Source organism: Etheostoma spectabile, unplaced genomic scaffold (assembly GCF_008692095.1).
Source record: "Etheostoma spectabile isolate EspeVRDwgs_2016 unplaced genomic scaffold, UIUC_Espe_1.0 scaffold337, whole genome shotgun sequence".
In the NCBI taxonomy this organism is placed as follows: Eukaryota; Metazoa; Chordata; class Actinopteri; order Perciformes; family Percidae; genus Etheostoma; species Etheostoma spectabile.
The window spans coordinates 155,343-170,444 of NW_022605587.1; the positions used below are offsets into that span (position 1 = coordinate 155,343).

The window sequence follows — 15,102 nt, forward strand, 5'->3', positions numbered from 1 at the left end:
AAAAAAGAAAAAAAAGTTTAATCTGAGTCCTACCGTGAACAATTTCCAAAACCAGCGATTACTTTTCAGAACTAAATGGATTTTATAGAGTTAAACCAGGAAGAGAGAAAGAAATGTTTTATTAGGGATGCTAAGTGAGTATTGATAAAAACAGATGCTTCTCAGAGTTCTGTTTCGTGCCACACAGTGCCTCACGTCGGCGTTGGGTCCATCTTGCTCCCACTCCAAGACTAGTGACAAACTGTACCACAAGATTGAAGACAACCACAATCACAGCACCACAGAACACAGCTAGAGACATTTGTGGTCTGGCTACAGTTCTTGGCCTAGAGCGAAAGGAATAGTGGATCAAGGCTGACCGTCTGATTGTGACCTCAGCATCTGGAGATTTACTGTGCCAAACCAAAGAGCAAGCAGCAATGTCCACATGCCCTCACCAAATCCTTGATGAGCTTTCTATTACAAACTGAATACTGCTTCAGATGGGTCAGCCACACGATACTCCATCCTATCTGGAGGTACAGACCAATGGCCAGCAGATGGACTGAGGGGGAGCAGCAGAGGGTCCAGATCTGACACCTCTAAAGTAGCCCACAGTCACATTCTGAGAATACACATATTGGTAAATTTACAAGTTTTTACTGAGTTTCCTGTCTATTCTTGATAATGAAATTATTCAAACAGCACATATTCCCAAAACGCTTTACATACATAGTCAATAGTTTTTGAATATTAAGTCACTTCAGGCCATTTGCTAGGGAAAAAAACAAAACAAAAGACACTTTAGTTTTAATAGGGCCTTTGTTGCCTTTAGCGCTCGGGACCCAAGTCAAAATTTACCCTAAAGAGAAAATTCTCAAACTGAAATAGACTCAAGCCTACTAGATGGTACGCGCTACTCGTGCCATGCAGACAGCAGCAAGAGTGTTGATCCAAAGTGATCCCTTTATTTTGGAGGCATGCATAAAGTCTTGCAAAGGGAAACTGTTGGCAATTTTTTTTTAATTCATAGCTTGTCAGCAATAAGGTAGAAATTTAGTCAGTTGAGTTTATATAAATTAAGAGATAAGGTACAGCAAATCAGATGTCAAACTGACGTCAGTTTGATCAAGGGTACCGACGTCTGGTTGGCGGGATGATCATACACTGGATGTACAGTTGAACAAGGGAAAGGAGTTCTGGTTGGAGCGCTGGTTCCTGGTGAAGAGAACTGATGTTGAAGCCCACATTTTCTCATAGTGGTCACCTTAAAAGACACCAGCGCATTCACACTGGAGAGAAGCCGTACAGCTGTGAACAATGTGGGGAAACATTTTCTCAGAGTAGTACCCTTAAAACTCACCAGCGCATTCACACTGGAGAGAAGCCGTACAGCTGTGAACAATGTGGGGAAACATTTTCTCAGAGTAGTACCCTTAAAACTCACCAGCGCATTCACACTGGAGAGAAGCCGTTCTGGTGTGAACAATGTGGGGAAACCTTTTCTCAGCATGGTAGCCTTAAATATCACCAGCACATTCACACTGCCTCGTTGTGAACATGTTTCAGAGCCAAGCTGTTTCCTCCTCCTCATGCCCTGATAGCTGTGTTGTTATATTTGATCTTCTCTCCACGGAAAGGCTGACCAGCAGTAACTTTATCTTCTGATCAACATTTTATGTTATGTGGATCACTGTACTGTTTTTCTGCCTGTCCTCATAACCGCTTACCATTTTAGGCACCAGAATCGGTGCCTGAACCATCCTTTTAAAAATACCTTTTTAAATATAACTTTACAAAAAATAAAAAAAAGCCTCAAAAAGACAGCCAGCAACATTTTAAGCATGGCTTGGTTTTGTTATATGGTCCAAATTAAATGTAAAAAAAATAGTAATATTTTCCAGTAAATTGCTGCTAATGACAAAAACAACTACTAGATGGAAAATAAGCAGCGCTGGGGTTCAGTAACACCAACTCCCGTTACTATTACGTGTCCGATAGTACCGGTGTTCAAGGCTCCATTTGGCGTACTAGCACCGGTTTTGTACCCACCCTAATAACCCCATGTTTTCAGATGTTGGGTTTGAAAAAAGTTTATATCGTTTTTTATTTAGTAAAACTTTCCTTCTCATCTCTAGAACAAACCACACCTTTCTTTTTTGCTGACAAGGGAAGTCATTATACTGTCATTTAGGAATTCATTTTTGTCACCCTTATAGTATTTCTAAACATCTCCAAAAGTTTGAAAAAACTCTAACCTTTAAGCATAGTGAGTTAATAAGGCCAAATTCCATATTTTTTTAAATTGTGTTCCAAACGTCCCTCACCTTACAACCACTAGGAAGTTGGCCCTATTTTTTGTTGTTTAAAAAAAATTTATTGTTGTTTTTGTAGTTTAACACATGTTTTTTCATACTTGTGAATTTCTTTAATAATCTTTGTCCTGACAGTTTCATATTTTCTGGGACTGTAATGTGTTTTCAAAATCTGTTGAGGTCTTTTAGACAATTAAATGAGGCCATCGTGCTGAGTTATTGTGATTTGAATTTGGTGTATTTACCTTCCCTGCTGTTTCTTTGTTTTAAACTCCTTGATAAGAAACGTTTCCATCCACTAACAGTTTTGAAAGCCTCCTAAGTATTATTAATAAATAATATGAAAAAAAAAAAAAAAAAAATAAAATAAAATAAAAAAAAAAAAAAAGGAAAAAGAAAAATAAATAATCTGAGTCTTTCAACACTTTTAGTGGATGGAAACGTTCTCTTATCAAGGAGTTTAAACACAGAAACAGCAGGAAGGATAAATCCACCAAATCAAATCACAAATAATCAGCACGAGGCCTCATTTAATTGTCTGAACAGACCTCAACAGATTTGAAACCACATTCAGTCACAGAAAATATGAAATGTCAGACAAAGATTATTAAATGAAATTCTACAAAGTAGAAAAACATGTTAAACTACAAAACAACAATAAATTTTTTTTAAACAACAAAAAAATGGCCAACTTCCTAGTATGTTGTAATGGTGAGGACTGTTTGGACCAATTTAAACAAATATGGAATTTGCACTTATTAAACTCACTATGCTTAAAGGTTAGAGTTTTTTCCAACTTTTGGGAATTTAGAAATATATAAGGGTGACAAAAATGAATTCCTAAAATGAAAATTATACTGACTTCCTTTCAGCAAAAAAAAGTTGTGTTTTTCTAGAGATGAGAAGAAAGTTTTTACTAAATAAAAACGATATAAACTTTTTTTCAAACCAAAACATCTTTAAACATTGTGGTTAGGGTTGGGTACCAAAACCCGTGCTAGTACGGCACTGGAGCCTTAACACCCGGTATCTATCGGACCGAATAGTAACGGGGATTTTGGTGCTACTGAAACACCAGCGCTGCCTTTTCCATCTAGTGGTTGTTTTTGTCATTAAGCAGCAATTTACCGGAGAAATATATTTTTTTTACATTTAATTTGGACCATATAGCAATAAACAAGCCGTTCTTAAATGTTGCTGACTGTCTTTTTGTGCTCCTTTTTTAAAAATATATACATTTAAAAATGTATATTTATAAAAGGATGGGTTCAGGCACTGACTCTGGTGCCTAAACGGTAAAGGGTTCTGAGGACAGGCAGAAAACAGTCCAGCTGATCCACAATAACATACATGTTGATCAGAAGATAAAGTTACTGCTGGTCAGCCTTCAATGTGGAGAGAAGATCAGAATATAACAACACAGCTATCAGGGCATGAGGAGGAGGAAACAGCTTGGCTCTGAAACATGTTCACAACGAGGCAGTGTGAATGTGCTGGTGATATTTAAGGCTACCATGCTGAGAAAAGGTTTCCCCACATTGTTCACACCAGTACGGCTTCTCTCCAGTGTGAATGCGCTGGTGAGTTTTAAGGGTACTACTCTGAGAAAATGTTTCCCCACATTGTTCACAGCTGTACGGCTTCTCTCCAGTGTGAATGCGCTGGTGAGTTTTAAGGTACTACTCTGAGAAAATGTTTCCCCACATTGTTCACAGCTGTACGGCTTCTCTCCAGTGTGAATGCGCTGGTGTCTTTAAGGTTACCACTATGAGAAAATGTGGGCTTCAACATCAGTTCTCTTCACCAGGACCAGCGCTCCAACCAAACTCCTTTCCCTTGTTCAACTGTACATCCAGTGTATGATCTCCCGCCAACCAGACGTCGGTACCCTTGATCAAACTGACGTCAGTTTGACATCTGATTTGCTGTACCTTATCTCTTAATTATATACCTCAACTGACTAAATTTCTACCTTATTGCTGACAAGCTATGAATTAAAAAAAAATGGCCAACAGTTTCCCTTGCAAGACTTTATGCCTCCAAAATAAAGGATCACTTTGATCAACACTCTTGCTGCTGTCTGCATGGCACGAGTAGCGCGTACCATCTAGTAGGCTTGAGTCTATTTCAGTTTGAGAATTTTCTCTTTAGGGTAAATTTTGACTTGGGTCCCGAGCGCTAAAGGCAACAAAGGCCCTATTAAACAAAGTTTCTTTTGTTTTTTTTTTTTCCCTAGCAAATGGCCTGAAGTGACTTAATATTCAAAAACTATTACTATGTATGTAAGCGTTTTGGGAATTGTGCTGTTTGAATAATTCATTATCAAAATAGACAGAACTCAGTAAAAACTTGTAAATTTACCAATATGTTATTCCAAATGTGACTGTGGGCTACTTTAGAGGTGTCAGATCTGGACCCTCTGCTGCTCCCCTCAGTCCATCTGCTGGCCATTGGTCTGACCTCCAGATAGGTGGAGTATCGTGTGGCTGACCATCTGAACAGTATTCAGTTTGTAATGAAGCTCATCAGGATTTGGTGAGGGCATGTGGACATTGCTGCTGGCTCTTTGGTTTGGCACAGTAAATCTCCAGATGCTGAGGTCACAATCAGACGGTCAGCCTTGATCCACTATTCCTTTCGCTCTAGGCCAAGCCTGTAGCCAGACCACAAATGTCTCTACTGTGTTCTGTGTGCTGTGATTGTGTTGTCTTCAATCTTGTGGTACAGTTTGTCACTATCTGAGTGAGCAAGATGGCCCCACGCCGACGTAGGCACTGTGTGGCACGAAACAGAACTCTGAGAAGCATCTGTTTTTATCAATACTCACTTAGCATCCCTATAAAACATTTCTTTCTCTCTTCCTGGTTTAACTCTAAAAATCCATTTAGTTCTGAAAGTAATCGCTGGTTTTTGGAAATTGTTCACGGTAGACTCAGATTAAACTTTTTTTCTTTTTTTTTTTTTTTTTTTTTCCACACAAGCAAAATCTTTTTTCATTTTAAAAACCATAATGCTGTGAGCGCCATTAATTAGCTGCCTATCCCTCCATAACGCAGCATACCTATTCATATTGTTTAGTGGTTTTAGCAATTAAAACTCTGTGCTGTGATACAGAGCAAACACCTGTCTTAAAGCAACAAAGTCACCCAAATAAAATGTTTTCAGGATTAACTTGATAAAACTATTTGTCATAAAGAAACTCAAATACAAACATTCTATAGTGCAGCTTCACTGGAGTACAATATTAAATGTACATAAATGGAATCTCATCGATTTGACTTGGGTTTAATATTGTCTCAACCAATAAACTTAGATGAATTTATACCAAAAGAAATTGTTTTTATCTTGAGTTACAACACAAATTAACCCTTGTGTTGTAGTCCCGGTCAAAAACTGACTAAATTGACCTGTTTGTCCTTTTGTCAAACTTTTTATGTATTTACTACCACCCTTACTACACTAGATTTACAGTATGTTTTGGTTTTATAATCAATAACCCTCTTTTATATAGAATTGTACTATATTTGAGTTAGAGCAGAAATTATGAATTATTTATAATAGTTCAGATCAGAGGAATGAAAGCGATAGACTGTATTTGCAAAGAGCATTTTAAGGAATCCAATCAATATTTTGGTAATTTGGTTAAAAAGAATCCCAATTTTTAGATAGTGACATTTTTTTTTTTTTTTTTTTTAAAGGGTCAAATTGGACCCAGACAACAGGAGTAATTGCTGTCTAACATGTTCTTTATGACTTCTGTTTAATTTAGTAGAACAACCTGAGCACTTAGTGTTTCAGTCTATCCAATACCTGATGTGGGAACATATCACTTATAATTTATGATCAAAATCATTACTGAGCTCAAGTCCGCTGCAGCTCTGTTCTTCTGCACAACTCTTTACCTTATCGTGTGTTTTGATAGAAAATGTAACTGTTTAAGTAGATATCTTTCTTTGTATCACTATAATAGCTATCCATGTCTTAAACACCCAATATCATTATTCACATTTATCTTCAAAGAATTTGGCTGGAGGGTGCTAGTGTGCAGAGTATGAATAAAGGTCTAGACTTGGAAGGCCGCTCAAGGCGCAACAATGTTATTTTTGTAGGGATTCCCAAAGGAGAGGAGAATCCAGCTGAATTTGTAAGTGCTCCATTCTTAAACTGTTGGTGAGATTCTCTTCCCAACCGGTAATTGTTGACCGCCCCATCGCTCTCTACAGGCCAGAACGGAGCCTCCGGTCCTCGCGCCAGACCCCCCAATCATCGCCCGGAGTCCACCACTTTCGAGAAAGAGATAATACGGCTCGCTCAACAACAGTCCCTCATGTATGGTGCACATAAAGTCTTCAATTTTCCACTATGCTGCCGAGTGATGGAGCACGACGGGGATTCCGCTATGGCAGAGCTGTGAGCTGAAAATCAAGCACAGCCTACGTTTTCACGCAAGCTCCACTTCCAACACAATGGGCCTCAGAGATATTCACCTCTCCCCAAGGGCTATGATGCTTGTTGGCAACCTGCAGCTGGATACTGGAAATGACTAGACACGGTCTGAAAGAGTTTTGATCCTGCAGTCAGGTTATGTTCACGGTACTTTGGATAGAGCATAAAGAACACTTTCACAATCATTGGGGTATATTTTAACATTTCATGTCAATTCTGGTGTTTAGAACGTAGAGCTTGTTTAGTGTAAAATGTTGGTTGGTTGGTTAGGCTAGTGCTTGCGCCATACGTCCAGTGGCCCTCATCAGTGTGAGGGGGAATTATGCCTCGCTTGGGGAATTTTCTTTGGGGAGGAGGTGGGGTCTATCCGTGTTTCATGTTGCCAGAGCTGCCAAACAACTGTTTTTACCTGTTCATCTTTTTGGGGTTTCATGGATTGCTATCCTTTTTCTATTCGCGTAGTCGACATGTTGAGACCTAACGGTGAAACACCAGACAGACATGAGTACCATCTCACTGGTCCCATGGAATGTGCGCGGTCTTGGGTATGTAGTCAAGCGAGTAGGTTTTATGCACTTGAGGTCACTTAAAGCAGACATAGTGTTTCTGCAAGAAACCACATAAAGCTACAGAACAGAGGCGGCTGGAGCGAATGGGTCTCTCAAGTTTATCAGTCACCGTTTACCTCCAAGCCAGGGTGTTGCCTTCTCTTTCGAAAGAGTATCCATTCCAACTACTTCAGCAACCACGGATCCAAATGGCAGGTATATTATGATTACTGGAGACATTGCTTTGTTCCCTGTCACCTTTCTGAACTATACGGATGACCCAATTTATTTCGCAAAGTATTTGACCGAATTCCGGACCTCAGCACCCCTAATCTAATTATGGCGGTGATTTTAACTGTTACCTTGATCTATACCTTGACAGACTTTCCTCTCGCGCTCCAACCACCATAGCATCTGTCCAAATATTGAATATCTGCTTAAATCCAGAAACGTAATTGATATATGGAGACTGCAACAGCCGACGGACCGGGTTATTCCTACCTCACATGTCCATAAATCATACACAAAGATTGACAATTTTTTTTGTGGATGCAAAATTAATACCCAACAACGTACTACTATATAATATATTGATATCAGCTCACAGTCCAGTATCTTTACAATTGAAGCTTCCCCTGCCAAACAAATTTACTGTTGCACTTTAACCATGGTTGCTGACTGACCAAGTATTTATGGGCTACATGTCTGCGCGCTTGGTGGAGTTTCTTGAGATCAATGACATAGGACGTTCGGACTCAATGCTCTGGAAACCCTCAAAGTTGTTATGAGAGGCCATATAATCTCATTTGAAGCTTCAAATAAAAGGGAACCGGCCGTCGCCTGGTCGATATTGAAAATGCACTTCCAGCTCTTGAACGGGCCTATATGTCGCAGGAGATTAACAAGATTTTGAAGCTAAAATACGAATATAACCACATTCTCAGTGAAACCATTGGCAAACTCATACTTAATAAAACGGAAACACTTTGATTTGGGTGATAGACCGAGAGGCTGCTGGCTAGACAGTTGAAGGGTGCTCAGCGCGTCGTGAAATTTATAAAAAAATCCAAAACAGGAGAGTTGTTTCTTCACTCCCTTTGCCTTCCACATTAGACGAGTCATCTAGGTTGGAACTTAACGCAGACTTCGTGGAGGATGAGTTAGTTGAGGCAATAAACGTTTCCCTCTGGCAAAGCATCTGGCCCAGACGGGTTTGGTTGCGAGTTTTATAAGGCATTTCATAAAACCCTTGCCCCACTCTTACTTAGAATGATCAAAGACTCCACTGAGAACAAAGCATTTCCGAGGTCGCTGTATGAAGCAATAATTTGTCTTTTGTTAAAAAAGCAGGCGGCACTGAGCCTGGAAACTACGACCCATTGCGCTCCTCATTTTTGACCAGAAATCTGTCACAAAGGTGCTAGCTAACGGTTAGGAAGGCACATCTCTCAATTATATACCCTGACCAAACAGGGTTTATCCCAGGTAGGTTCTCTTTTTGCAATGTACGACGCCGGCAACTCAGGAGACCCCAGAGCACTGTCTTGGCCCTTGATGCGGCCAAGGCATTTGGCCAAATAGAGTGGCCTTTCATGCTCGAAGCTCTTAGGAGATTTGGAATTGGGGACACCTTCATTGCTTGGTTTAAAATGTTATACCTCTGCCCAAAATCCTCCATCCTTACCAATGGTGACAGATCTGGGCCCTTTGGGCTGCACGCGGATTCATACAGTGTAACCCGCTGTGGCCCCTGCTCTTCGATGTGGCCCTGGAGTCCCTTGCGATAGGGATCAGGAGCCATCCTGGCATCAGCAGCATTAGATAGCAAGGTGGAAAGCCGGGTGGTTCTTTATGCAGATGTACTACATATCTCTCAGCCCAGAGGCGTCCCCTCTGCTCACTTCATTAATTCATTTGGCAAACTCTCCGGCTACACAATCAACTGGGGAAAGAGTGAATTCATGCCCCTATCAGACAGTTTAGACCCACAATTCCTTGACACACTGCCATTTACACTGGTGAAAGACCATTTCACCTATCTAGGGCTCAAAATACCCCGGGACCCCAAGCAATTATTTAAACTTAATTTTGCTGAGATGATCATGAAGCTAAAAGGTGACATAGAGAAGTGGAGAAGTCTGCCACTGTCCATGGTGGGGCGTATCAATGCAATCAAGATGGTGGCTCTCCCTAGGTTTTTGTACTTATTTCAGAATCTGCCAATCTTTCTCACTTCAGCATTTTTTTAGAATCTGGACTCAATTGTCTTTCCTTTCATCTGGGTGGTACAAGGCACATTTCATATCTAAAGCGCACCTGCAAGTCTACAGAGGAGGGGGGGGTTTGGTCTCCCAGTATTCAGGAATTACTATTGGGCAGCCAATGCTAGGGCCTTGATGTACTGGCGGCGGGGTCAGCCCAGCGGGCTCCTAACAGCTCTCCCTGTGGTTCAACATCGAACCCACAGCGGTGCACAGCGGCTTCTCCTATGTCCTTTCTTTTTCCAGAACAGAGCTTCCTCGTAAATGTATTGGTAAAAACTTCATTTTGAGAAACTCCCTTAGGATCCTGAATCAGATAGAAGCTTCTGCAACTGCCGCCCACTTCTGTACACACCCCCATATCCATAACCATTCATTCCTACCATCCCAAGCGGATGGTGTTTTGCAGACTGGAGAGAGAAGGGACTTGTTGCCCTCGAGACCTATAGGTGGGCAGACATTTTGCCTCGTTTGGTCAGCTGCAACGCAATTTAATCTACCAAATTCTCATCATTTTCGATATCTTCAATCAACTACTTTGCAAGGTGTATTACCAAACTTTGAAAGCATGCCACCAAGTTGCCTATTCTCCGATCTCATGCTGCTTCCTCTGACTCCAGGCCACCTAATATCTCGCTTTGTGTCCCTTTTCGCCATCTCTCATCCATCTCAGAGAAGAAGCTTGGTCTAACTAACTGGGGCTTGAGGTGTCCAAGATACATGGACTGAAGCTTTGACTAAATCCATACATGCCTATCAACGCAGATATAAACTGATTCAATATAAATTGTTCATCGATTACATCATTCTAAGCTTAAGCTGCTAAAATCACCGTCATTTTCTTCCTGTGTGGTCGATGCGGAGGTGCAGAGAGTTTGCTATCACATCTTTTCTGGTTATTCTCAATTATGGTGTGATGTATTTCAGTGGTCAGTCTGGGTTTAACTTGGACATTGCCCCTGACCCAGAGCTGGCAATCTTTGGGTGCACAGAAAAGGCTCTCAGGAGGAAAGGAGATGTACAACACTAGCTTGGCATGGTTGCCGCAAGAAAATTATTCTTCTGGACTGGAAGTCGCCCACTCCTCCCTGCTTTCAAAAATGGCTTAACAAATGACTGGGATCATCCAGATGAAAGGTACGCATGCAAAACCTCTAAAACACAAAACCGCTTTCGGAATCTGGGGACCATTCATTGACTTCTTAAAAACATGTGATTCTTTTCTGTAGGATGTGCACTTGACTGTATGCAACTTGTATGGCTATGACTCTGAACGTGTAGAAAACAGCAATATGACATTTACCAAACATGCTTTTAATCTTGATTTTCCTGGCAGCTCCGTTGTTTTGGCTTTTTTTCTGTACTGTTTTGTTATATAAAACTTGAAAAACTGAAATAAAAAATACATTTACACACATGTTATCTCTGTTAGAGACAAATAAGGGAGCATATCAATCAATCAATGGCCCCACGGACTTACAGACACGGCAGTGCACCTACGATTTGCACTTTGCCCGTGTCTGGTAACTACTGCTAACCAAAAGTTTATGAACATTTGTGCAAAAAGTGTATGGTGGTGTTTTTCAGGTTGTTGTGGCCGATGTGTTAAGGCGATGGACTAAAATCGATTGAGGTCTCCCTGCGCAGGTTTGAATTCTCTGACAACGTGAGGCATTCTTTAAGAGTGGTAGCAAACCAATGACGCGTAATAAACCAATCGCAGATGTTTCTTCATGAACAATTTGTGTTATCTCATAGGTACTGGACCACCTGTGTATCTCTTAGCATTTATTTTCAGTCTGGGTTAAGATTTCCAGTGAACGTTGTATTGTCCAGCAGAAAGGCAACAGGTGTTACTTTTCAACACGATTTATATCATAGCAGTGCAAGCTTTTGCCCAGGTTTGATTTCTAGCCACAGCAGTTGCATTTCAGGTTTTGAGCCATATACAACATTAAACACAGAAACGGCAGGAAGGATAAATCCACCAATTAAGTCACAATAATCAGCACAAGGCCTCGTTTAATTTTTTATTTATTATTTAATTGTTCCACATTGCAAAACATTTAAAACAATTCAATCATTGATGTTTTTCAACAATTCAGATGAATGAATCAGCTTTCTATTTTCTGATTTTGTATACATCATCAGGTCTTTACTTTCAGTCTAAACAGACTTCACAGATTTAAAACCACATTCAGTCACAGAAATATGAAATGTCAGAAAAAGTTTAAATGAATTTCACAAAATAGGAAAACCTGTTAAATTACAGATAAAGATTATAACAGCTCACTCGCCATCAGACTCGTCCCGAGACCTCTCACCCCAAAGCGAAAATCATAACCACTAGAACAAGCCACATAATAGCCTATTAGCAATTTTCCATCAACTTTGTGATCAGTCAGTGACTCATAAGGCAATGTTAGGTAGTTTGTTTGGCATTGTGTTTTTTTATGGCACACTGCCGATTGAGCTGTCTGATTTATTGGATGAAGACTACTTTTGAAGCAAAACATTTTACCAACATTCAAACTTGAATTTTTCGGTCAAAAGTGACAGCAGATAAGCCTAGTTTCCACCATCTATTGGACGACAGTCTACATTTGCCAATTTGGAACTTGAAGTTTGGTAAAAAGGAAATACACTTGAATTTGTTACTGACTTGAAAGGCTATGGTCAGGTAGATTGTCATGGGCGCTTTCATGGCTCCACGGCCCGATCAGCTTTCCGATCTCATGACTACAGGAAACATTTGACACAAATACAGACTTTATTTTGTCAGTAAAAAGTAATAGTAAAATCGTGATGAATTTGCCACGCCAATGACACTCTTTTCCATCACACTCAATAAACCAGATTATTCAATCCATATTTCCACTTTTATGCAAAGTGGTCTCATCCGGGACCTATCGGACCCAACACGAGAATCATACCCATAGACTAACGAGCCATGAAACACAGAGTTCTAGCAATTTTCCATCAGGGAATGCGGCTGTGATCAGTCAGTGAATAGAAAGGCAATGGTCAAGTAGTTTGACATGTAGTGTTTTTATGGCTCTGTCACAAACCCACCGCGAGGAGGGGGAGTGTTCTTTTTTTAAAACTAATAGGCGGTCTACCAGCAGTTAAAATCTTCCCACTGACAAAATAGGACACACCAACACAGCTTGGTCTAAATGTAATTCTTTATTCTAGACTAAAACAAGGCTAAGACTAAAAATATAAAAGAGACAGCAGGAAGGGTAAAATTCATATACTATACTAAAGATCGTCCTGTCGTTTTGGTTCAATTTTCGTTTCAGTCCAAGCCAGTATGACGCAAACAGCAGCCACGTTTCACTCCCAAGCCGGGGTCCTTCTTCGTCTGGTCGGCGTACGCCTTCGTTGCTCCGTAGCTGGCACTAGGAGGAACAGAAAGAAGAGCTCTCAGACAAAGATCACAGCAGTACTTCACGCCACACCACTCTCCGAGGATAGCCGCAGACGTTCTTTACTTATCTGCTTTCTCGCGTTTCAGTCCTTCTCGGAGTGTCTATCGTAGAATTTCTCCCTCCGTCCACTCGTTCCAGCTACCGTATCCTCCGTGTGTCTTTGGCTTCACTTCTCTTGCTTTGATTCTGCTCGTCTCTCCTCTTCCGCAGTTCCTCTTGCCCTCCCCGCTGCTCCCCGTGCTTCTCTCTCGCTTCTGCCGAGCTTCTCCCCTTTTCACCCGCCTTGTTCTCACACACCTGCCCTCCTCAAGCCCAGGTGTGTCCACTTGTGTATTCTGAGCTTGTTAAGTCCAGCGACAACCAACAAGGGGGGGGAGGGTCTCCGTCTCCATAAAGAAAACCCATCTAAAACAAGAGAAATAAAGCCACCACAAAACCAAACATGCATACCAACTCAGGACATGCCACAATACCCCAACAAAAACACAGCAAACACATGCAATCAACCACACCAAAATCACAGCAAACCATGCAACATATCACAGTGTAATCTACCTTTGACAATCGCAACGTTGTTCTGCAGCGGCTATTAGGATCCTGTTTACGGTTCTGAGTGGACTAGTTCAAAGCCGAGTTAATATACCGTCTAGACAGGGTCTCAAACTCAATTTACTTGGGGCCGCTGCAGTAAGTCTGGGTTGGCTGGGCCGCATCAGTATAAAAAAAAACCCCTCATTTCCTCAAAGAAAAGGCGCGGAACTGCCGGTGCTTTAAACCCCTAGATCTGATATGGTTGGTGCATTTCACAACAACAGACATCACATTGTCAAACCTCAGGCATTGCCGCAAAGGTACTTAGCTAGCTTTACAACCGTTACTGCTGTCAGGAGACTACTACGGTAGCCATACGACATGCACAATGACAAAAAGTTTCAGTTTCAGTTTTCACGCGCGGCGGCCGCACTAACACTTTACTTTGATGTCAAGTAGGGGGCCACAAAATATCCCGCGGGCCGCAATTGGCCCCCGCCGCGAGTTTGAGACCCATGGTCTAGAAAACATACACACACCTGTTTCCTATCTGTAGATGAACACCCACACAGGTGTTTCCAGTTAAACTGGCTGATTAGACCACACCCCAGGACTCTGTGGGTGTCCTTTTGGTGCGTTTATGCCACCTGGGAATATCAGGGACCGCCCCCATCATTACATTGTTTTTCAGACTGCCAGCAAATAGGCTCGTTCGAGATGAACTGCGCCTCGCCTGTAAAGTGGACGAGAGCAGGCGGTAGCAGCGGGGGGCGGGGACAAAAAGCTGCGGTAAAGTCGGACAGTTTCCAGCCGATTCCAGCTGCCTTCAGGCTGGACAGGAAGTCTCTATCAGCCACAACATGTGTTCTGTACAGAATAAGCCTTTAAATCAAACAATTAGCAATTAAAATCCCTCCGATTCAAAAACAATAAAAAGTTTATATAAAACGTCATCATGTTGTTAACCAATTAGGTGTTAAATCAGCTGAGAAGCCGGCGTTTCCCACATGCTCTAGGTCCGCCTTGGTCCGCCTGGCTCTGCAGTTGGTGAAAAGCAACTGCGCCCCTGCGTCTCAGAACTGCGGCCGCCTTGCCTCGTGAGATTTCCGTTGCCCACGTGTGCATGACGTCAGAAGCAAGTCGGGATCAAGTCGGACACAAATCTAACCGGCATGCAACGGGCGCCGATCGCCGGTGATCGATTCTGCGCAGACCTGGCTCATCTCGAACGAGCCTACTGTGTTATTGCACTACTGCCACCAACTGTTGGGCGTAGCCTAGAGCATCAGGGGCCTGTGGCACAAAAGTAGAATAAAGATATCCAGGATAAGTGAAGAAGCGCAGCTTGACTTAGTGTGATCTGCTCATCGCGGCTTAATCGGTTGCACGTTTGCCGAGCCAGGATGAGAAGGTGAACTATGTTGAGCCAGGTGTAGATAGCTGGGATAAGTGCTCATTTACGGCTTTCTCAAATAGACCACGGTATCGATCACAGATTTACTGATGCAAAATTGAGAAGACACATGCGCCACATGTTTCACCCACTGAGCAGCAGCTTCTAATGGACAGTAACGAGGAGGGAAGAATCTGG

At 41.7% G+C, this 15,102-nt stretch overlaps 1 long non-coding RNA gene across 1 annotated transcript in view; it reads right to left on the reverse strand.

Moving 5' to 3' along the window:
- LOC116686230 (uncharacterized) overlaps positions 1 to 15,102 on the reverse strand; it is a 23,953-nt gene that overhangs the window by 666 nt on the left and 8,185 nt on the right. Inside the window, exon 2 of the long non-coding RNA XR_004331194.1 lies at positions 7,861 to 7,863. This is a non-coding gene — a long non-coding RNA (uncharacterized LOC116686230). The remainder of the gene's footprint in view (positions 1 to 7,860; positions 7,864 to 15,102) is intronic.